Raw genomic sequence first — 26,269 nt, forward strand, 5'->3', positions numbered from 1 at the left:
CCTTGCTGTTCCTTTGCCTGGAATTCTCTTCCTCCAGATAGTCACACAGCTGTGCCATCTCACCATTAAAGTTTCAGCCCGAGTGCCACTCCTGGGACCTCTTCCCAGCCCAGCCCATGAAAACAAGGCTCTCTACCCAATCCCTCCTGGTGGCACCAACATGTCACAACGTCCTACTGAACCCTCACCATAGTCTCTCCCCTATCAATGGATTGCTTTCTGGATGATCCCATACTTCCCACTAGAATGTAGCTGCAGACCAGCAGAGAGCTTGTCTATTCTGTTCCCCACTGTACCCTAGAATGCGAGGCTGTTTGATGAGTCTAACAGAGGAGACTTTGTTAAATGTTGTTGACTATGGGATGGAAGAGGGAAGAAGGACTCCACACACAGCAGCTGTTTTGAAATGCTCCCCGCAACCCACACCAGCAGCCAGGGTGGTGAAACAATGACCTCGGTGCCACCCCCTGCCAGCAGGTGGGACTGCGTCTCAGTTCCCTTGTAAATAAAGTAACAGCTTTGTTGTGAGGACTAGGGTGGGCTGCTTAGTAAGGATCAGGCGTGGTGCAGAGTAAGTGCCCCATCACTTGTAGCCCCATGGCCACCGCCATCACCGCCATCACCGCCATCATCTACACGCAGTTCAGCATCTGCCCATTTTAATTTCTTGTTGTCTCCTCTTAGCTTTTGCCACATGAAATTTCCTATCCTGGCGCCCTCTCCTTGCCTGGTCTCATTGACAAACACTGTTGGTTTCTTGGCTCAAAGTCATCCCAGCCTTCCCCCTGCTCACAGAACCCTGAGCACCGGATGATGGATGTCTTGATCTTAGGGAAGGTGGGTGCAGAACCTGGTCTGGAGGGGAGACACATGAGCCCTCCCTGGTCAAGTTTCTGGGACAAGTTTTTCTACCAGAAAAGAGAGGCCCATGAGCTGGACGTGGACAGTTGTGTGAGAATGTGAAGTCGGGAGCTGTGGCAGCTGTACTGTAACCGTGAGGCAACGTGCATCAGGACAAAAACACTGACCTGCTGAGGACAGGGAAATAGAGAACGAGAAGTAGCCTTGCTCCTTGATGACATCCTTGAGCCACTGAGCTGACTCTGGATACACCTTCCTTCAGGCTTCCTGTTAAGTATCTATATTTTCTAAGTCACCCTTAGCTGTGACTTGTAGCCAAAAGCTAAGATGGCAAATATCATTGCAGGCTATCTACAACGCTCTACCTGACACTCCTCGCAGCAATGTGTACTCCCGTGGCCATGTACCCGCCCTATGGGACACCAACTCCGCTGGGCCCGCTGGAGAAGCCATCCCTGGCCCGTCCCCTCCCCCACAGAAGGAAGCAACACTGGAGGGTACCCAGGAGCTGGAGTGGAAGAATAAGAGAACACAGCAAGCATTTCCCACTGGAAGGGAGGAAGGAAGGTCCAACTGTCTTCAAAGGTCTCTGCTTCTGGGTATTTAAAAGGATAAATGATAAAATGACCTTAAATGATAAATGGCAAATTCTCCGAGAGAGCACAGAACAACTTCACAGGTGAATACCATGCTCTCAGTATAACTTTATGGCCAAGCCTCAGATGAATCTTGTTTCATGGTCAAGCACTTAACATGTCACGCACTGGACTATCCCCACAGGGATAGGGTGTAGTCTGCTCTAGCAGGACAGCGAGGGAAGCAGGGGCCACTGCATTTCACAATGACAGGAATCCCAGTCCCTTTCAGATAAATACTCAGTCTTTCTCCCTTTCTCCTCTTCTTCCCAAACAGCCTCTAAGGGCAAGGGGAAGTTTATGCGTCCTCTTTTGGTGGAGAAAGGGGTCTCCGGAAAGTGAGAGATAAGCCGTGGGGTTGTTCTCTCAACCCACTCCGGACCCCCTCTGACGGGGGTCAGGGCTGAGAACTCCTGCTCTGCCCTTCAGGATGGTCAGTGCCCATGGGGCTCTCCTACCTCGACCCCTGGTCCCATCCCCGGCGACGCTGCAAGTGTCTCAGCCAGATGCACCACCTGGGCCCGCTCAGCCTCCCCCTGCCTGGCCTCTCCTCTGGGGTCACCGCACCCCCCCAGTGGCAGCCCCTGGCAGCTCCACCCCCTGCTTCCCACGTCTTCAGTGGGAGCTTGGGGACACACCGGATTCCGCTAGGGGCCAAAGGAGATGGTCCACGACTTGTGTAGCTCCCTGTTTGGTCCCTACTGATGCTCCTCTGGGCAGTGGCGCCAGGTAGCACTTCGCTAAGGGGGACCACACGCTGCTCAGCCCACCTCCCTGGGAAGGACACATCGGCCCTGAAGTCAGAGACACTGCCTGTATCCGCTTACACCACGGCTCTCCTTGGTTTCTTGGGGGGAAGGCTTGCGGGGGAAACTGGATGACGTAGTCTGACACTTCCCCTGCCTTCCTCCCTTCTCCCTCCTCCTAAAGCGGGAAGAGGCCTTCTTCCCCTGCAGCTGATGGAGTCCTCTAGGCCGGGGTGGGGAACGGCCGGCCCGTGGGCCGTGAAATCATCGGTCTGGCCCTGCCAAGGCATTAGGGGTGAGTTTATTAAATGTTTGACCACATACAGCAGGCTAATTTTTAAGGGGATGGTTTTGTGTGGCCCGAGAATGATGTTATAAATAGCCACATGGCCCTTGGCAGAAAAATAAGGTTCCCCACCCCTGCTCTAGGTGGTTCCTCACGCCCTGCCCCAGGGACCGCCATCGCCTGGGCTGCAGCTGCTCCCTCCTCCCCTGGAGCACAGACCTCAGGCGTCAGTGGGCAGGTGGGCTTTCTGAGGAAAATCCCAGCTGACTTGTTTTAGAATATATGTGAAGAGGCACTTTAAAACAGTGTTCTGGTTATAGGCACCATCTGCACACGCTTCCAGGAACCGCTTAGTTGCAGCTCTTTAGCTAGGATTTATTTCAGTGAGAAGCCATCGGCAGCTCCTCCCGCTGCTCCTTCAGTAGGTGACAATGGCTCCTTCTCCCTTTCCTCTCCATGTGGGCAGCCAGCCGTTTCTGCAGGGCCTCCAGGCTGTGCTGTTCTGCCCAGTGGAGCGCCCGGGGTGGGTCAGAGTCCCCTGCCCACAGGCCAGGCAGGGCCACCCTGAGGGTGTGATCCACGTGGCTGGTCTAGACCAGAAACGCTTCCTGGGGGGGGGCGGGGGGGGGCTTAAAGCTCAGCCCGGATGGGCCGGTAAGGATCAGCCTGGGAAGCGGACGGGGACAGCTTGCTTGGTGACACAGAGGCAGGATGTGCTTGGTGAGAACAGGCACCTGCCTTGGGGTCTCCTTGGTGCACCCCCTACTTGACCTCCAAGCCTCAGAGCCAAAGGTCTCCAACGTTCTGTCAACATTGCGACATGTGCTCTAGGCCAATCATGGGAAAACACAGGCCCTCGCTGACCAGACGCACTGCCTACACCGGCAGCCCCAGGTCCACGGTACAGTTACACTGATGCCCCGAGTGCAGGCCTGGTCCCTGGGTCCTGGTCAGGAAGGCCTCTCTGTGGCCCCTAAAACTCCTCCCCTGGGTTCGCATGGGCTGACCTCGCACTGCCCAGCGGAGGGCTCTCAGCTCCGGCCACGGGGAGGCACAGCTGTCCTTGCCTGGCCCAGGTTCCCACAGTCATCGGTCTGCTGTGTGGCCTTGGGAAGTTTCCTCGCTCATCATGCATCCCTGGCAAGCGTCTGAGGAGTACATATGTTCATGCATGTAACATTCTTACATGCATGAACATATGAACATGTGTGTAGCAAGTGACCAGCTAACGGCAGTTATTACTGTATTTCTTCACACCTCATCGTTAAGGCAGGTCCTTAAGAAATACTTCTTTTTCTTTTCTATGAGTCCACACACGTCTGTGCCAGGCTGCGGCAGCCATGACAAGGATGTCACAGAGGAGTGTGTCTGCCTCTCAGAGGCCTCACCCGTCCGGGGGCTCCGGCCTCTCTGGACTCCTGCTGGGACCCCTCCTGCTCGCTCCACTTCTGTCCCTTGTGAGGTGCAGCCCAGAGCCCTATTCTGTCATCACCCTCCAATCCTTCCGGCTCACCTTGTGCTCGTCTCCCATCGCTGCCCTGCCACACACTCACATGTATGCCTGTGCGTGTGCACACATGCACACAATCATAGTCACACATGCTCTCATACACATGCACAGAGGCACATAACCACAGGTTCACTGATGCATGGACTGACCTTCCAGAAACCACAGGCTGATTTCTAGCCACACTCAGATGCCTTAAACACACAGTGAAAAACGAGCTCAAATGGCACGCAGAGATAGAGAGGCCCAGGCCCTCACCTGGGAAGCCAGGATTCGTCAGGGGGAACAGAAATAGTGGCACGACAGGAGGACGGAAGCTGACCTGGGAGGCAGCCTAGAGACAGAAGAGCAGGTTCGAGGGACACCGGTGCCCCCATCATGCAGATACAGGGGCACAAATCGCTACTCTGTCATTTTCCAGTTGTGTGGCCTCTGGTAAGTTACTCAGCCTCCCTGGGTTTCCATCGCCTCACGTGAGAAATGAAGACAACAGGACCCCCCTCTGAGCAGGGCCAGGAGGACTCATCCAGATAATGTATATAAAACTCTGCACGCAGAGCAGGCACATGGCAGGAACTCGATACGCAGACAGCTTTTTATCAGCATCGGGCCCGCGGAGACTAGGACATAAGTGAAGGCCAGAGGAGCCAAGGAGGGCTGCGTGGAGGGCTGGCCGCCAGGAGGGCTCGGGGAGGTGATGAACACAATGTGGGCACAGGAACGGCACTCTCCTGGTTAGCAGAGGGTTTGTCCTGTGGGTTGGGGCATTCAGAGGACATTCTAAGCCTGGAGTAAGTCCTATTTTACATCCCCTCGTCCTAAACTCCTGTGGAACTAGTTTGGGGGTCTTGGAATCAGTGAGCATCTTTGGATATGAGACAACGAGCAGCAATCTGCACGGTGTGGTGGCTCAGGCCCAGGCCCCAGCCCCAGTGTCCAATCCCAGTGGAATCCAGGGCAGCAGACTTGCTGGAAACCCAGCTTTGATCCCAGTTCCTCACTTACTGGCCACATGACCCTACACAAGGCAACGCGCCGCCGCCGCTGGTGATGGGCAAACAGCAGGTACTCAGTGATGGTTGCTGGCAACCACCATTCCAGAACCAGCCCGCCTCCCCGTTCTGTTTCCTGCCCCAGCTTTTAACCCCCTCTCTGAGGCCCTCTGTCCGCGGTGTCCCTCCCCTCCATGTGAATGCTGATGCTCCTCTCCTCTCCTCTCCGGAAGAATTCAAAGGGCCTGGAAACTTGTTTATTAGGAAAAGCTGTGGGAGTCTGTCCTGCTCTGTGGAGGCGCTGACCTCTCCCATCCTTCCCTGCATATTTCTCCCCAGTGACATCTTTTCATGTTCCCTGGCTCACTTGGGTGAGTCACAGATCTGTAAATCCCGACCACAGAATGCTTGGCAAAGTGTGCTAGGTGTTTATTGGAAAGGGAAGGAGGCAAAGGATCAAAACATTGGCTGTGGCTCTCATCTCTGAAATTTGCAAGAGCAAGTTCTAAAAATCTATGTTTGAAGCATCTCAACGGATTCATGGAGCACTCTTTTAAAAAAACACACACACACAAAACCACAATGAGAATAAGATTGTATGTACTCCTTGTACTCCTCAGATGCAATGAGATCTTTAGGCTGCCTTTGTAGGATGCCAGATATTCAAGAGGAAACCCAGGAATGCAATGTAGGTTTGGGTTTCCCTCTTGATACAGACATTGTTTAGACCAGGGGTCCTCAAACTACGGCCCGCGGGCCACATGCAAATACAAATATTGTATTTGTTCCCGTTTTGTTTTTTTACTTCAAAATAAGATATGTGCAGTGTGCATAGGAATTTGTTCATAGTTTTTTTTTAAACTATAGTCCGGCCCTCCAACGGTCTGAGGGACAGTGAACTGACCCCCTGTTTAAAAAGTCTGAGGACCCCTGGTTTAGACACAGCCTCATTGACACAAACACAGGCTGGAGTTCTCTGCACACCCCCATGCTGATCCATGCCTGCCTCCGTAGCTTTGCACATGCTGTTCCCACTGTTTGCAACTCTTTTTCACTCACTTCAGGGAGCACTGGTTGTTACTTTATGCCAGGCCCTGGGCTGAGCACTGGGACGTACAGATGAATCAGACCAGTTTCTGACCTCAAGAATTAGTGAGGGACCTACCCGGTTTGGCTCAGTGGATAGAGCGTCGGCCTGCGGACTCAAGGGTCCCAGGTTCGATTCTGGTCAAGGGCATGTACCTTGGTTGCGGGCACATCCCCAGTGGGGAGTGTGCAGGAGGCAGCTGATCGATGTTTCTCTCCCATCGATGTTTCTAACTCTCTATCCCTCTCCCTTCCTCTCTGTAAAAAATCAATTAAAAAAATACTAAAAAAAAAAAAGAATTAGTGGGAAAAGAGGCTAACAGAGGAGGAGGCCCAAGTGGGTGTTGAAGGATGAGTAGAAGTTCTCCAAACCGACAAGTAAGGGAAGGCCCTTCTCATATGAGCTTCTCATGTGAGACCCAAGGCCCAGCTTATGTCGTCTCCTCTGGGAAGAGGGCCCTCTTGTTGAGTTGGTGACTTCCTCTCTGTGACCACACTGTACGCTCTCTCCCTTGCCCGCCCACCTCCCCGGTTATTTATCTGCCTGGCGGTCTTGGCTGGGGTTCGGAAGAGTAGACATTATTTCCTCTCTGCATCTCCGGGGCCCATTCTGGACTGCTGCATGGCGGGTCCGTTCCGCGTTTGGTGTGGTTTCTTAGCTGAGCTCCACCATGACGTGCAGGTGAGAACTGAAGCAGCCCCAGGCACTGAGAGCGCTGACTGCTGCTGTCAGAGAATCCGTACATGAACCCCCATTGCTTCAAGCATCTGAGCCCTGAAGGGGTCTGGGTGGGATTAACCCCAGGATCCCAGCCTCATTCCAGCATCCCTGGTTGGGTGGTGGTAGTGGGGGGGGGGGCGGCCTATTCAATCAAGGAAGAAGTATGCTTTGAAATGAAAACACTTCTCTTTCTGATCTGCCTGGCTCTGGGTTCCCCTGCCTTCTTAGTATGCATGAATTCAGACCCCATCTCAAGGCTCACCCTCAGCATCTTCTCCATGCGGATGGGGCTGGAGCGGGCTCCCTCCCCCCGCCCCCTCCAGTCCTCTCCAAAGACAAATTGCTTACATCTGTCAAGGCTTTTCTGATTAATAGAGGAATACGCCATGGGATGTCATCAGGGGTTCAGAGGCTTTTGATCAAAGGGGGAGGGGGGCCAGGCCACACATCCCAGTTGGTTCATTTATCAGGTCAGTTCAGCACCTTTCCTCCCGAGTGCCCCGCGAGGGCGCACCCACCAGCCCACCGCCAGCTCCCATGCCCCCTGAGGGAGGGGGGCAGAGAGGAAATGTGCTCCAATGAGGGGGCAGTGGGGAGCCAGAGGCAGGGAGAGAGGAAGAGACGCAGTTCGGGAGCCCAGCCTGGGCACTGACCCTCAGGGCAGCAGGCCCCCAAGGTTTTTTCATTTCTGGGCAGCCACTGAGACAAGCATCTACCAGGCAATTCCCCAAAAGCATGGAAATGGAAGGAGGGGGGGGAGGGACCAGTAAAAGAATAAATCAGAAAGAGGATGAGGGAGTGAGGGAATCTAAGAAAAGGATGAATAGAGGAGGGGAGGAATGGTTGAATTAATGAGTCACTAAATGTCTAATGGGTGAAAGAATTAATGATTCACAACAGTCCTTCAAAAAGTTGGATTTATGGTTTATCTCTTATTTCTTCCAGTCACCCATTGGTTGGTGTCAACAAGACACAGCTTGGAGAAGTAACTGTAAGGCAACTCTGGAGGAATCGCGACCTCATTTCCACCCCAGCTCCTCCCCGTCATGCCTCTAACAGGCCCTGTGAGCCAGGCCTGAGCAGATGAGGCCTGGGGCTGCCGGGTGACCTTCCCAGGGGCAGGGCAGCACAAGAGCCAGGCCTGCCTCTCAGCTCAGAGCCAGGTCCCTGAGGCGTGGCTGGTGTCCATCGCAGGCCCTGCCTGTCCTTAGGCTGTGAGGTCACTGCCCACCGCGCTGCCCAAAGCTCGCCTCTGCGGGGACTTCGCCATGGCGCTCGGGAGAGCCATGTAGGGTAAGGCCTCCGCTGGCCTTGGAAGCTGCTAAATTAGGCGCTGAGGACTCAGATTAGCCTTATTTAATGACACGGATGGATGGCTGGATTGAAGTTCCAAGTTTTTGTCTTTCAACTCGCTCAACAATTATTTCCCTCAAGTTGGTTGCAGATGCAGCCTGCCCAGGAATTATAATCCATTCCTTACTGAGCACAGGGAGAGCAGGGAGGTGCTGGCCACATCCCCACGCATGCCACCCAGGCAGGGGAACCAGAGGGCAGGCAGGGCCAGGGGCTGTGTCTGCGCCACCAGTCAGGACTTGGAGGAGACACACAGAGGGTCTCTCTGGGCTGGGCTGGCTGTCCAGGAGGCTGGCAGGCAAGACACTCCATGAAGATGTAGCCGGCTGGCTCCCATTGGGGTGGTGACGGGCTCTACCCCCTGTTCTCGGCCCGGGGGAGCATCGCCACACAGACATAAAACACACACGCACGCATGCAGTCAGAAAAGACACATCTGGACACATCCAGGAGACGACCCACATGGACCCTCAGTCACAGACACATGTGAGCATGCATACCTATACAGCACACACCCAAACCACCAGAGACAGACACGCACATGCACAGTCATGCCAAGCCCACCTACCCTAACATCCCTTATCCTAAGCCCAGCCGGGGAGACATACAGGTACATGGGCCAGGGCATCACCCCACCGCAGGGCGGTGCGGGAGGAGGCTGTGGAGTCCTGAGGAGCCCTGGGTATCTCTGACGTCTTCCCGGAGAGGGGATGCCTGGAGCCAGGAATTAGATGAAAATGGCAGGAAGGGTATTCCTGGCACAAGGAGGAGCGCAGGCCAAGAGCAAAGCATCCTGGGAGAAGCTATGTTCAGAGCAGGGAGACTCAGGCAGTGAGGCCAGTTACAAGGAGAGCAGCTGGAGGGAGTCCGAGCCCCGCCTTCCTGCCCCTGCCAATAAGCCTCGCCTAAACCCGTTGATGCTGCTGTGATCTGTACCATTTCCCAGGCGTGAGCGGGCGAGCAAGAGATCCAAGACAGGTAGTTTCCGCTCTCCACATGGGGCCAGAGGCGCGCTTTCCTTCTGAGCAAGAACATCTTACATCAGTTACACCTTTCAAAGAATGCACACCCCAAATAACCCAATTTTTAAATGGGCAAGGGGCCTAAATAGACATTTTTCTGAAGATACACAAACAGCCAACAGGTACATGAAAAGATGCTCAACATCGCCAATCACCAGGGAAATGCAAATCAAAACCACAATAAGGTATCACCTCACACCTGTCCGAATGGCTAGCATCAGACTAGAGATAACAAGTGCTGGCAAGGATGTGGCGAAAAGGGAACCCTGTGCACTGTTGGTGGGAAGGCAGGTTGGTGCAACCACTACAGAAAACAGTATGGCCTGACCGGTTTGGCTCAGTGGATAGAGCGTCGGCCTGTGGACTGAAAGGTCCCAGGTTCGGTTCCAGTCAAGGGCATGTACCTTGGTTGCGGGCACATCCCCAGTAGGGGGTATGCAGGAGGCAGCTGATCGATGTTTCTCTCTCATCAATGTTTCTAACTCTCTATCCCTCTCCCTTCCTCTCTGTAAAAAATCAATAAAATATATTTTAAAAAAAACAGTATGGAGGATCCTCCAAAAATTAAAAATAGAACTATCATGTGATCCAGCAATTCCACTTCTGGGAATCATCTGAGGGAAATGAAAACACGATGTTAAAGAGCTTTCTGCACCCCCTTGTTCATAGCAGCATTATCTACAACTGCCAAGACATAGACGCCACCTAAGTGTCCATCAACAGATGACTGGATAAAGATGTACACACACACACACACACGCAGCATGCACACACAGAGGAATAGTATTCAGCTACAAAAAAGAAGGAAATCCTGCTATTGGTGATAACATGAGTGGAACTTGAGGGCATTATGCCGAGTGAAATAAGTCAGACAGAGGAAAGCAAATACTGTAGGATCTCACTTGTACATAGAATCTTTTTTAAAAGAGGGAAAAAAATACTCAAGAGAAAAAAGAGATCAGCTTTGAGGTTAGCAGAGAAAAGGGGGGTGGAGGAAGGGGAAACTGGATGAAAACGGCCAAAAGGCACAAACTTCCAGTGATGACGAAGTACCAGGGACGCGAGGTACAACAGGATGACTACGGTTGACATCGCTGTGGTATATTCGAGAGTTGTTAAGAGAGTAAATCTTAACAGTTCTCATCATAAGGAAAAGAACATTTCCTCTCTTTTTGTATCTATATGAGATGATGGATGTTAACTAAACTTACTGTGGGAATCACCTCACAGTACATGTAAGTCAAGATATTATGCTGTACACCTTAAACGCATATACTGTTGCACATCAATTATCTATAATAATAAAAGAGTAATAAGCTAATTAGACCAGACATCATTCTGGACGTCATTCCGGACAAAACTAGGGCAGAGGGGAGCCCAGGTCCCAGGTGCCTGCCGGCGGCCGGAGGGAAGCCAGTGCCGACAGCCGGGGGAAGGAAGGACTACTCTTGCACGAATTTTGTGCATCGGGCCTCTAGTATCTCAATAAAACTGGGGGAGGGGAGAACCCCTACCCTCTTCCACTGCAGCCCAGCCAGACCCTGGCCTGTAACAACCATGCTCACCACTGCTCCTCCATCCGTCATGCTGAGCCTCCCATGTGGCACAAGGGCGGTGCCCGCCCTAGACCTGCACCCCCTTCCACCAGCCAGTCCTCCCTCACCTCCCATCACTCTCTTTGCCTCGAGTCCTTAGGCAAGTTACTTCACCTCTGAATCTGTCACTGCAACTTAAAACAGGAGTGACAATGTGTGGGGTACAGCAACAACTCGTTCAAGAGTTGAGGAATGAATGAGTGATTCAAAAATATCTACTTCATAGGGTCGTTTGGAGGATTAGTGGGAATATGAGGAGGGGCAGAGTACCCAGGAAGCACTCAGTAAACAGTAACTACTGTGTAAAGGAGCAGGAGGTCTGGAACATCGCAGCGACTTGCCTTGCCATCACAGCCAACATGTCTTACTTTTTTTTTTTTTGCGTAGCTGCATCTCTGTCTGATCTAGGTATTAAGAAACAGTAACAAACAAAACACAAAACCAAAACAACCAGCACCAAGTAACCCCATAACTGCCCCTGTGATCACGCACATGCCAAGCATAGCTTAGCGGGCCAGTCCAGCACCACAGAGAGGACGGGGTCCTGACGAGGACCAGCAAGAAAACCTGAGACGGCGCCAGGGGTGTGAGTCAGACCCCAGCACGGAGCCCAAGGCAGCCCATGAGCAAGGCCCGTGTGAGGCCGTGTGCACCCCTGCAGCTCTGGCGCTGGACACACCACCTTGGCCCAGGAGCCTGCGGGTGGATGGAGAGGAGGCTCTGGGTGAGCAGCACACAGGAATCACAGGAACAGAGAGGAGGGCCCTGGAGAGCTCAGGTTCCCCCACAGGGAAGCCTCGCTGGCCACCTTGCCACATGGAGGCGTGGCTGTCTGACTCCTCGGGGTCTTCTCAGCACCTGTGTCTCTCCTGTGGGCCACTCCTCCCCACCCCGGCCACTGTTTGTGGCTGATTCCCCCAGGCGGCAGGCTGAGGGCTGGTCGGGTCCCAGGCTGCTCTGACTGCTCATCCTACTGACATCTGTGTGGCCATCTGGGTAGATCCCGGGGCGAGGCCCACGGCACGACAAGCACTCCACGGTGGGAGTACCGTCACTGCTAACTCAGCCAGGGTTTGTGGAGCCCCTCTGGCGGGAGCCGCAATCTGCTGTGTGCATGCTTGGCCCACTGACTCCCTGAGCCCATGGCCTGCCTGGGATGCAAGCCACTTGCACGCTTAGCTGCACAGGAGGTGGGTGTGCAGGGGGCGCTGTGGCCTGGATTTGGTGGACCCACCGAGGCCCGGTGCTCTGAACCCTGCAAGGCATCCTGGCCCTGGAGGAGGTTTCCCAGACCGCCCAGCCATCCTGACAGACATCAAACCAAACCTGAACAGAGACAGCTTTCAGCCCAGAGGCGCGGCTGTTTCCTGCCACTCAAAGCACAGAGCTTTCCAGGTAACACAGGCCCTGTTTGGCTTTGCAAAGGGCATGAAGGGAAGTATCAACTCTCGGCCAGCTGAGTCCCCCTCTCAGTGAGCCTGCTCCTTCCTCCAGGGGTCAACTGTGAGGCCTGGAGGGGCTGGGCCCTCCCTGAGCCACGGGCAAAGTCAGCTCAGCTGGCTGCGTGGAGAAGTGACCTAGACAGCCAAGTATCACCCATCCCCACCCCACAGTCCTCCCTCCAGTGAGGGCGAGCGCAGTGCCACCCACACTGCAGAGTGGTGAGCTGTCCAGGCCAGTTCAGAGCACCAGTGCCCAGGTCAGTCCCTGAGCCCTCCCCTCCCCCCAAATCTCCCATCCTCTCCCCTCCCGGGGCCCTGGGAGCAGAGAAGGTGGGTGCTCCCCCTGCCCTCCCAGTCTGGAGAGGCACCGTTTATTGTTGTGGCTGGTTGGTTGGTTGTGTTTTCCAGCTCTACAAGTCACCCTAAATCTGTAGAAAATTGTGCAATCAGAAAATTGCAGAGAAGCAATCACATTTATGAAATTTTTCCTCCCCGCACCCCCTCCCACACACACTAATTGTTGTTCACATAATGGAGATCCTAAGTATTCAGCGTTTTCCATTCCATGCCCAGTTCCCCCACCCCACTGCACCCTTTGGCTTAACTTAATATGAGCAGGATTTTTCTCATTACATCACACACTCTTTGTAAGCACTATATATATAATTGATTTCAGAGAGGAAGGGAGAAACATCAATGATGAGAATCATTGATCAGCTGCCTCCTGCATGCCCCCTACTGGGGATCAAGTCTGCAACCCAGGCGTGTGCCCTGACTGAGAATCTAATCTAACCGCAGCCTCCTGGTTCACTGAGCTGCACTGGCCGAGCTAAACATCCTTTTAGAGCAGTGGTTCTCAACCTGTGGGTCGCGACCCCTTTGGGGGTCGAATGACCCTTTCACAGGGTCGCCTAAGACCATCGGAAAACACATATATAATTACATATTGTTTTTGTGATTAATCACTATGCTTTAATTATATTCAATTTGTAACAATGAAATTGGGGGTCACCACAACATGAGGAACTGTATTAAAGGGTCGCGGCATTAGGAAGGTTGAGAACCACTGTATTAGAGGCTGCAGGGTCTTCCTGCACTGGCCCGAACCGGGGTTTATGTGGGCGTTCCCCTAGTGCAAGCTTCGTTTATTCATTGTGTGGTGTCGCAAAAGTCATGGCATGAAAAGCTTGGCCTGCATTCCAAATGATTTCCTTGGAATTTCTAGAAGCGGCACTACTGGGCAAAGCACAGGAACAGTGTTAGGGTTCTTGGTCTCTGTTACTCAATCAAGACTTCGACACACTGTGCTCAGAGCCCGAGATAGAGGACCCCTCAACCACAGACCTTGCTGCTTAGCGTGCAATTATCTTGCCACCATTATCAATTCTGGGGTTTCCAAGTACCAAATAGTCCCCCTGTTTCCCTACCCTCAAAGGCCACCTTCCCCACAAAATAAAAGAACGGTAAACATCTTTGGAAAGAGTGCTGGGCCCAGGAGATAAGAGAGCAGGTTCCACAGCCTCTTGGCCACCAGTGAGCTGGGTGAACTCAGCCTTGACCAGAATGGTCCCCAAGGTCCCCCAGCCTGTGGCACAGGCTGGCCGTGCAGGAGTTAGTGGGCCAGACTGGGGTGTCCAGTTGCCCTGGCTTGTATCCCAACTTCGCCACTTGCCAGTGGCAGCACTCTCTAGGGCAAGTTCTTTAACCAGCCTGAGCCTTAATCCTATCATCTGTGAATGGGAACGGGAGAAATTCAATTACCTATCAAGGTATCATAAGAACTGAATGTAACTGTACACTCAGAAACTATATATTAAAAAACAAAACAAAGAAACAGCTTGGCTGGAGTGGCTCAGTTGGTTGAGTGTCATTCTGTGCACCAAAAGGTTGCAGGTTCAATTCCTGATCAGGGCACATGCCTGGGTTTTGGGTTCAATCACTGGTCAGGGCAGGTAAGTAAGGCATCGGATCAGCGATGTTTCTCTCTCACATTGATGTTTCTCTTTCTTCCCCCCTCCCCTTTCCTCTCTCTAAGTATGTCCTCGGGGAAGGATTAGAAAGAACAAAACAATGACTGGCACAAAGTAAATACATAAAGGGTTTGATGCTATCAAGTTTGCTTGCTGTGGACTGAAACCATGACACAACGGAAGGGGGTCCCCTACGGTGGAAAAAGTGCTCCCAGCCCACAGTGGCGAGAGTTAGCCAGCAGCTGCCCTACCCACCTCTGTCCACCCAGAGACCCCCAGGCCGGCTGCTCTGCACCAGGACCTTCCGGGGAGGAGTTGAGGCCTCTGCGCCAGGTGGTTAACAAAGCCCAGCTGCCTCGAAGGCTTGGGAACATAATCTCCGGAAAGAGATTGTCTGCACTCGCTGGGCAACAAGGACACTGGACTCAGATAAGCCTGTGGGGCAACTGCGGGGGATTGTACCTGGGGCCGAGGGAGGCCCGGGGGACGCAGCCTCGGACGTTTCCTCGGGGCTTTGGTGAGACAGAACCCTCTCTAGGTGGCTCTAGGTGGTGGAGGGTGGCGGAGAAACCAGGTGAGGACAGAAGCCTCTCTCTGGGCTGAGGATGGAGAGCCACGATCAGAAACAGGCCTTGTTGTCAGGGGCCAGCCGAGCCTGGCATCCAGCCACCAGGCCGGGACCTCCCAGGATAAGCGGTGGTTGGCTCTGGGGCTCTCGCAAGGAAGGGGTCACAGCTCTGGTCAGTGGGTGTCCTTAGCATCCCGGTCAGTTTGCTCAGCAGCAGTAGGAACCCCTCATTCCAGGACAGGATGTCCTCCCAGGGGAGCTGGGTGGGAGTGACCATCGGCATTTCACAGATCTCAACCGCACGCCGCAGTTGAAAGCGGTCAGAGTATGTGCCTAGAATGACAAAGTGAACCAGGGGCCAGCAGCACGTGAACGCCAGTCTCCCACATGTCCTTGTTCTGAGGAGGGCTCCCCGGTTTCCCCAGCCTGTCCAATGGGGTGAGGAGCCCCTGAACCAGTTACTGATGTTTTAAACAGTCACCGACAGAAACCAAGGGAAATGACCCTGTCATAGGAATTACAGTTCTGCAGGCAGCAAACTCCCTGTGCTTCTCAGTGACATGAGCAAGTAGCCACTAGAAGGTATTTATTTCTCCTCTCTTAATGGCCTTGAAATGCAACATCCAGGCAACAATCATTAATGTCCGTTCCCTTGGCTCCTGTTACTGATCAGGCATCCACTCCTACTCTTTCTCTTGCTGAACAGAAAACCCTTATTTTGTCCAGGTATTTACCTCCCTCAGGCCTGGCTCCATCGAGGCACAATAATTACTCTAAGAACATAGTTCCCAAACCACGCACCAAGGCACCCCAAGGTGTTGCAGTGAATTCAACGGAGCACCAGGTGATATTTTAAAACTTCAAGGAAAACACAGTGACATCTGTCAGAATCCTGAGGACTACGAGCTCAAGGTGCTTCACGGTTTTAACATTAATGATACCGTAACCGTGTAAAGCCAGGTTTTCAGTGGTCGCTGGCATGAAAAGCCAGGACCGCGCAAAAATCAACGTAATTAGGAAGAAAGGACGCGGCATCAGTCTAACTCCCGGGTTTGAGACGTTGTGCAGTGCCCAACAGGCACACACATCCCATTAGAAATGACTGCGGTTAATTAGGAATGATAGGAAAAGAATTTTTTTCCATTGATGAGTGGTTTTTACAAATGGCTACTACATTGTTAGGATATAAATACTTACTAAATTGTTTGTGCCCGACTAACTAATAAGGAGAACTGATAAATATTTCTTTTGGTCTAGAATGCCATGGAAAGTTCCCGAGGCGCTAAGGGTACCAGAACCGAGGAAGTTCGGAAACCTCCGTCGTAAGCTAATGAGAACAAGCATTTGCCCGGCACCTGTCCACGGTTGAGTGGGCCGCTGTCCCCACCAGACTCGGGAGAAGGGCACATGTGGCATGGCTGGGAGCAGGTCCTCTCACTCTCCCGCGGGTGAGAAGAGAGCGGCACACAGACCCGGGGCCACCCTGTGATCTCAGGGAACTACCCTTAGCATGGCACCCGTGCTGAGGACAACAGAGCAGAGGGACAGGGAGCCCTGGGTCCCTGAGCCGTCACTAAACTTCTGACTGTGTCCACCTGCCTCTGGCATCCTACAGGGTGAAACGCGACATTCCTTATTGACTGAAATAGCGTGAGTCATGGGTTGTGTTACTTGCAGCCCAAAGCATTCCATGTATACATCTATACCGTGAGTACAAATGCATTTGCTGTGACTCAGGCTGTGCTAGGAGGAGCTGGGGAAGTGGAGAGGGGCAAGCGGGCCTCTGACCTTGAGAAGCTTGGGGAAGAGGAGGCACCAGGACTCCCTGTGGCCAAAGTCTGTACACAGCTCTCCTGGGACATGACTAGGAGCTCTGGCTCTTCCCGGGTGAGGGTGAGGGCTGTGACGCAGGCATCTTCTAGGGGGGCACCGCCCCCCCCCACATCACCCAGACACCACCCACGCACTTACACACTGCACCGGAGTCACCGTTCCCACGTCTCCTTTACTCGCATGAGCTCCTCAAGAGCAAGATCTGAGCTCCTGGGAACCCACCTAGCCCAGCCCAGTCAGACCTAGGATCCCCCCACAACAATGAACCAACCAAATGGAAAGGACGGTAAGGACAGGGGGATCAGGGGGCATCGAGGGCTCCCAGGAGGAGGGACCAGCATGGTTAGAGGCAGGAATAATAATGACATGAGTAACATGGGCCCGGCAGCTGCTGGCTCTGGGCATTAGTCCCTTCCCTGGGGGAGCTCCGAGCCGGGGAGTGAGGCAGCCTTAATAGAGGGTATACATCTAATTCCAAATCGTGGGAAAGAAGAGGATGCTCTGAGGGAGAATAACAGGGAGCCTGCTTTAGACTGGTGGTCAGAGAAGGTGCCACTCAAGCTGAAACCTGAAGGACGAGGAGCAGCCGGCCAGGCAGCGCCGGGGGAAGAACATTGCAGGTGGGGGGCAAAGAGCAGCCAAGGCCTGGGGTGGCATCCACTCAGCAGCCAGGGGACAGGCAGAGTGCAAGCGAGAGCTGCCAGGTTTAGTCACACTTTGCATATAGGCGCGCACACACACACACACACACACACACACACACACACACACTAAATTTGAATTTCAGATAAACAAATACTTGTTTGGTATAAGTATGTCCCAAACATTGCATGGGATATACTTATACCTGCAAAGCATTCCTGCATGGCTTGTCTAAAGTCCAAATTTAACTGAGCGTCCTTATTTTATCCAGCAACCGAGTCCAGGCTGACCAGAGCAGAGCAAGAGGGAAATGGCCTGCGAGAGATCAGAGGTGGGGCCCCAGGCACAACCTGCAGGGCCTGACTGGTATTCTAAGCGCAGTGGAAAGCCACAGCTGTGGCATCAAAAGAGCCAACATGGCATGGTGGCTAACTGCATGGTGGCTAACTGCATGGACTCTGGGCCAGGAGATGCTGGCTCCGGTCCTGGCTCTGCCACTGGCACCTATTAAGCTATTAAGTGAGCTATCGAGCATTCTGTGTCTCCGTTTCCTTCTTTGTAAAATGGGCATGACAGAAGCGACAGTGCCACCCCCAGCAGGCTGCTGTGTGCAGAGGACCTGGAGGAGCATCTGAGTCAGTCTCTGCTACTAGTGTTGCTCTTTAACTCGCTCACCCTGGCTGCTGCATGGAATGGTGTGGAGTGGGCGGGGGACAGAGAGGAGTCAGGGAGAGCACTGAGGAGGCTGTGCCAGTCCTCCAGCAGAGATGACGGTGACCTGAGGTGGAGGGAGCGACTGGAGCATGGCCGGAGGTGCCTCTCAGGGAGGAGTGAAACCAGGCATCCGCATGCCCCAGACTTCTCGAGGCTTCTCCAGGGAGGCAGGATGAGGCTGCCCTGCCCTGCGGAAGGGGCCAGGTGGGATGGAGGTGGGCTCTCCCAGAGGCTGGGGCCCTGGCCAGCTGAAGGGTGGGCCCTGCTCTCAGAGGCCTCCATCCCTCTCCCGTTCCTGCAGTCAGGACTCGCTCTGGGCGCTGCCATCTCCGTGGACCAAAATTGACTCCAAATGCAAACCGAGAAGGAAATTACAACAATGTGAAGCCAAGACTTGCGTTCTATTTCTGGCACCTCAGTAACTTTAGAAAGTCCTGAAAGATTTAAATGGTTTGTCATTTCAGGAAAATTCCACCCCCTTTCCAGAGTGAGGCCAAGCCTTCCCAGCTCCTGCCCGAACAGTCAGACCTCGCTGATGTGCACTGTTGCCAAGAGGGTGCAGATGGGAAACCACAAGGCACTGCTCACCGCTGACACCCGGCCGGGGGTCCTGGGCAGGCCTGTCGGCAGCCCAGCCCCTCTCCCTGTGCCAGGGCTGGGGCTGGACTCCAGGTGCACCTGCAGCTGTCAGATTCGGAAACCAACAGGGGGCGCCAGAGACTGTGTGGGACAGTGAACAGAGTGCCCTGAAGGTGGGGAGAAGGCTCCAGATCCAGAACCTGGTCCGAGGAGCAGCAAAGATGAAAATCATTGTAGACTCACAGTGAGCCCTTTCGCGCCACTGGCCTTAAAATAAAAAGTAGAGAGATACATGCTCTCAAGTATGTGAGACACACACAGGGTGCATCATCATCCCCACATACAGAGCATGTTATGACAGCTTCCAATCCTCTCTTGGCCCCCAGGCTGAGATTGATTAGCAATGTCTGCCATGGACACAGGATAGGAGGGTGGGGGGCACGTATTGTCCACTCATGGACTGGACTAATCTTCTTGAAATACGAATGTTATTAACATTCGCTAGTTCAAAGAGCAACCACGATCCCTACTGCCTCCAGAGAAAGCTCAGCTTGGTATTCAAGGCCCCTCACAATCTGTACCCCACATCCCTGGCAACCTCAGTTCCCACCAGTAACCCTGTGCTTCAGCCAGGCTGGCCGCCTCACTGTGGGCCTCCGGCGTGCCTTCAGTGCTCCCAGCATGCCTTACTCACGGGGTCTGCTTGACTAGAACAAGCTTCTTCCCCTTCCCAAAGTCTCCTGGCCTCAACTCGAGGCCAACGTAGCCATGATCACCCAGTCCACGTGGCCCAGCTTCCGCTCAGCCTCTACAGCATCTAAGTGTGGCCTTCGTTAGCCACTGCTTTTCTAAGGCCTGGGAGAATCACTTGTCTTTTGTGCACATGGAGTCCGTCTCCCTGCCTACACTATACACTCCCTGAAGCAGGGGTGCTGCCTGGTTCTTCCTTGGGAAGGGAAGTGAAACACCTGTTCCAAGAACCAGACTTGGAATTTTCATCCATTCTCCCACCCAGGGTTGATCATCCTGTGGTGTGAGTATGACCAACCTCATCTTATAACATGAGAGAGATAAAGGCTCAGAGGGGTGAAGTGACCTGTCCAAGGTCACACAACTAATACTAGTACGTGCCAGGCTAGGATTCAGACTCCAGTCTGAATGCAAATCCCGTCATTTCCAGGATCCCTCTCCGGAGAATCGCATTTCCACAGAAGACCCCAAAGAGGGTAAAGCTCAACCCCAGCGGACGTGCCTGATGCTTAGCAGACACTCAAAAAATATCTGTGGTCTGATAAAGCTCTAATGGTGAGGCGTGACATGCGAAGGCAGGTGGTGGAGGGATCCAGCTCCCCACCAATCTCACCTCCCAGGTGACGGCTGATCCCACCTGTGGAAGGCTAGCATGGCCAGCAGCCACACAGAGCATGAATTTCCTGCCTTTTTATATCTGGCCCTTCCCTCTACCCCAAGCTGCGGTTTGCTGACCATCCTGGATGATTCGGCCTTGAACTGCTGAAGCCGACACACCGACTGCTTTAACCGCAGGAGAAGCCAGAAACGTCTGTCACTTGTGCCCTCGGTTTATCTTTAGAAGAATGACTGAAAGGACCTCCACGGCCCAGGATGATTGTTTTGACAGGTTTTTATTGTGCATAAAATTGCGTCATTGTTTTGTTTAACATTGAAAGGAGTTAAACTGCTATGAACTTAATGCGCCACCCCCAGTAAACCATTAGGTCCCTTTATGTTCCTGACTTTATAAGTCTGTTTCCCTCAGAGGAACATCTGTTGTATACTTAAATGACCTTAGTTCAAAGGCACGATCAACAAAAAATTCTTAACTCCGCTAGGAAGCATTTGAGGGTATCCGTTACTCTGCGCTGGTCGCGGTCTTAGGGGCTTCTCCATTAACAGCTGTGCACATCTGCCCGTGCGGGCAGAGGCCCTCTCTTTCTGCACATCATTAAAGATGCTCAGGCCTGCATTTCGGCCACATTCCCGCTCTGCCCCCATGCAGGGGACTCTCGCCAAAGTCTCCATTTTATGGGCACCCATAGCCAGGGTTCTGCCCAAGCACAGTTTTTACCCCACATGCGGAGGGCGTTCGATGAAAGACGAGCAAGGGGTGTGCTGCTAATCCTTGGAAAGGACGTGAATGAGCATTAGGAATTCCGGGCAACTTGACCAACGCAGGGAACACAGACTGTTCTTAGCCAAACACGAAGGAATCTGTGGAGAAACACGAGCCTGCTGCAGAGAAAGCTTACAAGGAGGCACCATCTTGGAGGCCATAAAAATCATATTGGAAACAGAGATAGCAAGGCAGCCAGCTTTCTGGCTTCTGCACTGATGAGCTCATCCTGACGTTATTCCCATTTTCCAGATGAGTCAACAGGCACCGCGAGCCCCTGGCTCCGGCAGAGGAGGGCTCGGCGTCGGCCTCCAGCCGCTGTTTATAGGTGGTCCCTGCTCAGGTAACGCGACCCAGGCCAGTCTGTCCGGATGAAGACAGTGACAGTGTGGACAATCGTGCGGAGGTTCTTCAAAGGCCTTCCTCCGGCTCCTGTGCTTCCGGCGTGGCTCTCAGTGGGTTTTCACCACGTTAGCTGGCAGGCTTCCTTCTCCTTAGAGTTTGGTCAGACTTTCCAGGGAATGTGACTTTCCCAGGATGCTTTGCTGTCAAATCTACCAAACATCAGGGGATGCAAAACTGAACCTCTCCAGGGGCCTGCGGAGAGGTGGGCTGTCTCAGTGCAGAAAAGCTGGGCCTGCGGACGGGGCCTCGGTGTCCAGCCTGGCGGGGGGTTGTCCTGGGACGGGACAACTGGGCCCCAACTCAGCTTTCAGGCACTCGGGGGGCCCCTTCCCTCCAAAGGGTCACCGGGACGTCATGCACATGTGCATCTTTATGAGTTGTTGAAACTTTTCTGGAAGTTGGTAGGTTGCTGCAAAGCTGGCTCATGGAGTAGGGCCTCTTTGCAGTTGGAGAAATCATTGCTCGAAATAAAGGAAAGCTGGGTTTTGCCTTATTTTGAGAGGCCTGGCCTGCACTGGCTCCCTCTTCCTATGCTATCTTTTAGAGAAAGCTGAAGAGTTTTGTTCATGAAAAAAAAAAAGTGTTTTTAAAAAGTATAGATCCAATTCCAGTGCCTAGTTTCGGAGACTGCCAGGACCTCTTTGTTGGACCACAGTGTGGCAGCACTTCCTCCCTGGCGCCGGGAGCATGTGGACCCATCTGGGCCTGAGGAACCTCAAGGCTTTTGTTTGGTTTTGGTCATTAAAGTCTTAGTTGAAATGGGCTGTGACCCACAACCCTGTTATTCTTTCGTTTTCCATCCAGTCCGTCCGTCGGCCCAAGATGATCAAAGCCCAGCCTGTCCAGTCCCGTGACGGCCTTTAAAGGACGCGGAGATGAGCAGAGTCAACAATCTGCCCTAAAAGAGCAAAGATATGTGACTGGTGGGGGGGCGGGGGAGAGACCCTAGGAGGCAAAGGGCTCCGAACCTGTCCCGGGATAAGGGAGCGCTGCCAGAGCCGAGGTCTAGAGGAATGTCACATGTCAGGTGAAGGGCAAAGAAGGAAGCCGGGAGGGATTCCAGGCAGAGGGGGCAGCACTGCAAGGGCCTGGGTGCTGGGGCCTCTGTGACTTGGGCCCAAGGGGGTGTGGAGAAGGAGGTGGTCGCGTCCAGATGCAGGGCGGGCGAGGGACGCCCGAATAAAGACCGATCTGACCGTGCACTTGCCTGACTCACCTCCCTCCCCTGGCCTTAATCCTGGCCCTGTCAGTCCATGCCTGCATTCAAAATGTTGATATTTTGTTTGTCATGGATTCTTTGCATTAATTTTGAACCCACAAAAGACTGCATTAAAACATCATTTGTCTTGGTTGCTGAGTTTTGGGGCCTCCCCTTAAGTTTTGCCCCGGAGTTGACTACCTCACTCTCCCCAACCTAGTCCTGGCTCTTTCAAGAGAGGAGGCTTGGGAAGGGGGCTGGACAGGAGGCCAGGGCAGCCCTCCCAGCTCAGAACCCTGCCTCTTACCCTGAAGGGGGCTGGGGGCCTGGGGCAGGACACAGGTCCCAGGGGCAAGGCTCTCAGCTCAGCGCAGAGGCACGCAGACACAAGGCAGGCAGGTGGGAGGGTGGGAGGAGGTCTGGTCCCCATTAGGGCTATTTGCTTGTGGTATCAGGCCAGTGGGGCTGCGGGCTGGTTAACAGGCATGGCCCCGATGGCTGGGAAGGAGCTGCTGCCTTGAAATCGCATTGATTGCCTCTAATTTCCCTGCCCCAGGCAGGAGGCCCGAGGGCAGCCTAATGCAGGGTGGCAGCCGTGGCAGCCCAAGATGGGACATCTCTCCTGACTGAGAAAACACAAGAGGTTTCTCTTCTCAGCTGGTTCTTACAGATAATGCCATTTACTCCCACTGAAGTCCCAGCTGATCCAATTCCACCTCCTCCAAGAAGCCTTCCGGCCCTGTCCTGAGCCCTGGGCTCTGGCATCAGGCACAGCTGGGCCCCTTCCTTCCCCTCCCTGATGCCCCTCTGAAAAGAACGCCCACCCTCTCTCAGACTCAGTTTCTCTAGTTGCAGAATGGACAGACAGGACCCCTGGGGCAGAGCTGTGGTGACGATGATGGGCGATGTGAGGAGGGGCACCTTGCTCAGGATAGCACTTCCCTTCTAAGAGCGAGCATGGCTTTCCCATCCGATGGCCACTGTCCTCCACGCCCAGGTCCCCCCTCACCCCACTTCTCTGAAGCTACAGAGGCACCAGCATCTCCTCTCCCCCCAAAAAGAATCCAGATCTCAGACCAGCCTCCTACTTCTCACCATCCATCCTCAGGCGACCCACGGCCGAGGGAAGCAGAGACAAGCCCGCGGGCCCGGTGGCCTTGCTGGTGCTGGCACTGGGTGGGAGTGAGAGTGGGCAAATCTCCCCCCTCCCGTGCTCACTGCGGGCTGCTTCCTGTACGTCTCCCCCTTCTCTCCCTCTCTGCCTTCCAGCCTGACCTCCTGGGGGGCACCTCCGAGCCAGCGAGCGCCTCGCTTCTCTCTCCAGCATTTCTCTGGCTGCTGCTTCATCTTTTTCTCTCCAGCCCTTAGTCCCAAGCTCCCACTTCCTGTCCTCTTCACTCAGTAACACCTATTGCACAGTCATAAGTATTTTCTAACTGCCTGTTATGTGTCAATGGCTATGCTAGGCACTGGGCGTGGAAGGGTGGCCGACACGGGGATGTTCTAGTGCCGCGGTCGCCAACCTTTCGGACCTCGCGGACCACCGGTTGGCGACGGCTGTCCCAGTGGCTGTCCTCGCTCTCTGTCTTCCTGTAGCACTATTTTCTGAGCTAAGGGGGAGATGAGGCCTGCCCTGCAACCCCAGAGGAAAGCAGACGAAGCCCGTTCTCCCCCCTCCCACACCTGCCCTGGGATGCAGAGGCCTCCTTGGCACTGTCCTCCTCCCCCTCCATCCTCCAGGGCTAGTCCTGCCTCCACGGCGTAGGGAGTGAATGGGGAGGACAGGATCTCCTCTCTCAGGCAACTGCATGTCAGGCTGGGATGGTGAATGGCCAGAGAGGAGCAAGAAGCCAGGTCACCACCACACCAGGTCCGGAAAGCACTGCTTCCCCCGATGGCCTGCCCCCCACCATTTCAAAGGGCCGATAAACAGCTTGGCGGCCTTGTCTCCCCCACACGCTGCGCAGGCACAGGCAGGAGAGCAGCCTCCCGGCCAGCAGCGCCAGGGTGAGGTGCTCCTCTGCTGGGTCAAGGTGTTCCAGGCTCCTCCGGGGCCCCCAGAACTGGCGCTTTCTGGCAGCCAAACAGCTGTGATCCCTGCGGGGCCCTGCAAGCACATCTGTTCACAGTTAGGGGTCAGTGCCCATCGGGAAGTATAGCGAGGCAACATGCACTCGGGCCCCGCAGGTGTGCCTGGGCCTGCTGCATCCAGGCACACGCGACACCACACACGCCCGCAGAAACACAGCCACCGGCGTGTCCACGGGCCCCTGTGCACACCCAGCTACACATAGGTACGTCCCGTCATTGAGAACAAGCCCAGTCCAGGAATTATAGCCAAATAGATTGGGTGAGGCGGGAGGAGCACTTTCAACTGAAAAATAAAATATAGGCTAAGGAGGTTCAGAAACAGCTTTAAAAGAAAAAAAATGGCAGGAGCTAAGCCAACATCTTAGCGCTGCTGATGCTATCAGACAGGCCTGAGCTAGCACGGGGGGATGGGGGTGGGGGAGTAGGTCGGCCCTGTTCTCCAGAGAGTTGTCCCCCCGGGCACTGGCCCTCTCTCCTGGCAGGGCCAACAGTGCGGGATGCAGGGGGCATTCTGTCAGCATCAGGGCCTGGCCTCGGGCCCACTGTGTTCACAGGTGGAGTGGACCCAGCTTCAGGAGGAGGCCCTCGGGGACCAGGAACCTGCCAGGCCCCAGGAGGCTGCACCCTGTGTGGCCCCTTTAGGTATTAGGCCAGGACGGGCCCGCTCCAGCCCCTCGCTCACAAATGCAGAGGCTGGCCCAAGCCCAGCTGGCCAGCAGCAGTCAGGACAGTACCCCAGGCTCCTCCCTGCTCCCCCTCATCCTCGTTGTCTGCCCCACAATTCAGGCCAGTTTGGCCGACCTTAGGGAGGCCCTGGCCTGGGCTGGCAGCACAGCGGGCAGAGGTAGTCCTGTGTGCCAGTCCTTCCCGGACCCGTTCAAGAAAAGGGTTTCTCTGGGCTCTGAACTGGGCTCACGGTGGGTGTCTATTGGCCTGCCTGTCCTGAGAAGCCAGGGAGTACTGTGCCCAGCAGATGGCCTCTGGGTTCAAATCCTTGTTCTGCTAATGGCCAGTGGGTGACTTGGGGTGACTCAACTTTGTGAGTCTCAGTTCACCCTTCTCTAACATGGGAGTGGAAGCCCCATTCTCCTTGTAAGGATTCCATAGATAATGTAAAGTGACTGGGACCCAACAAAAGCTCAACATATGTGACTACTTCCAAAGCTAGCCCTGCTAAAGTGGATTCCAGGCCCCCTAGCTCCCCTTAGTGTGCTCGCTGCCCCTCCCTGCGCCCCAGAGGGTACGGAGGCAAGGACTTCAAGGCCGTCATTCTACAATGTGGTCCTAGACCACCACCAGCAGCCTCCCTGGGAACTGGTTGAAAAGGCAGATGCTGGGCCCCACCCGAGAACTACTGATTCAGATACTCAGGGGTGGCCCAGTGCTGTGGACTTTACCAAGCCCTCCAGGTCACTGTGGTGCAAGCTCAAGTCTGAGAACCCCGGTGAAGGTCAGTACATGCCACTTAGGTCACAGGTCTGACACTGCCTTATGTTAGCTTTCTATGGCTGCTGCCAGAAATACTCACCACCAGGCTCTGGGGTTAGGCCTTGAGTCCCAGCCTGGCTTCCACACCCTGTGGCTGTCTGACCCCTCCTGGTCACTGCACCTGCCCCATCCTGCCTGCACCAGTCCTGCTCACCTCCACCAGCCCTGCCCTTTCCTACCCACCTCCACAGCCCACATAACGGGCCTTCCCTGCTCCTGCCTCCAGCCACGTGCACCCCAACCTCTGCCCTGCACTCAGCCCGTGTCCAGCTGGGCTGGGCCCAGCCCCAGAGGGGGAGACTCAGGGACTTGACTTCAAAGCCTTGTCAGAGTGAGCCTGGTTTGCAGTGGAGGTCAAAGATAAACCAAGAAACAACTCGGCCAGAAAATGTGCGTGGGGGAGG

General features: G+C 54.3%; 1 pseudogene; it reads left to right on the plus strand.

The window, feature by feature from the left end:
- The first annotated feature begins 597 nt into the window (after window positions 1–597).
- Window positions 598–26,269, plus strand: part of LOC102248405 — a 91,045-nt pseudogene continuing 65,373 nt past the window's right edge.

The sequence above is a fragment of the Myotis brandtii genome, unplaced genomic scaffold (genome assembly GCF_000412655.1).
Source record: "Myotis brandtii unplaced genomic scaffold, ASM41265v1 scaffold18, whole genome shotgun sequence".
Lineage (NCBI taxonomy): Eukaryota > Metazoa > Chordata > Mammalia > Chiroptera > Vespertilionidae > Myotis > Myotis brandtii.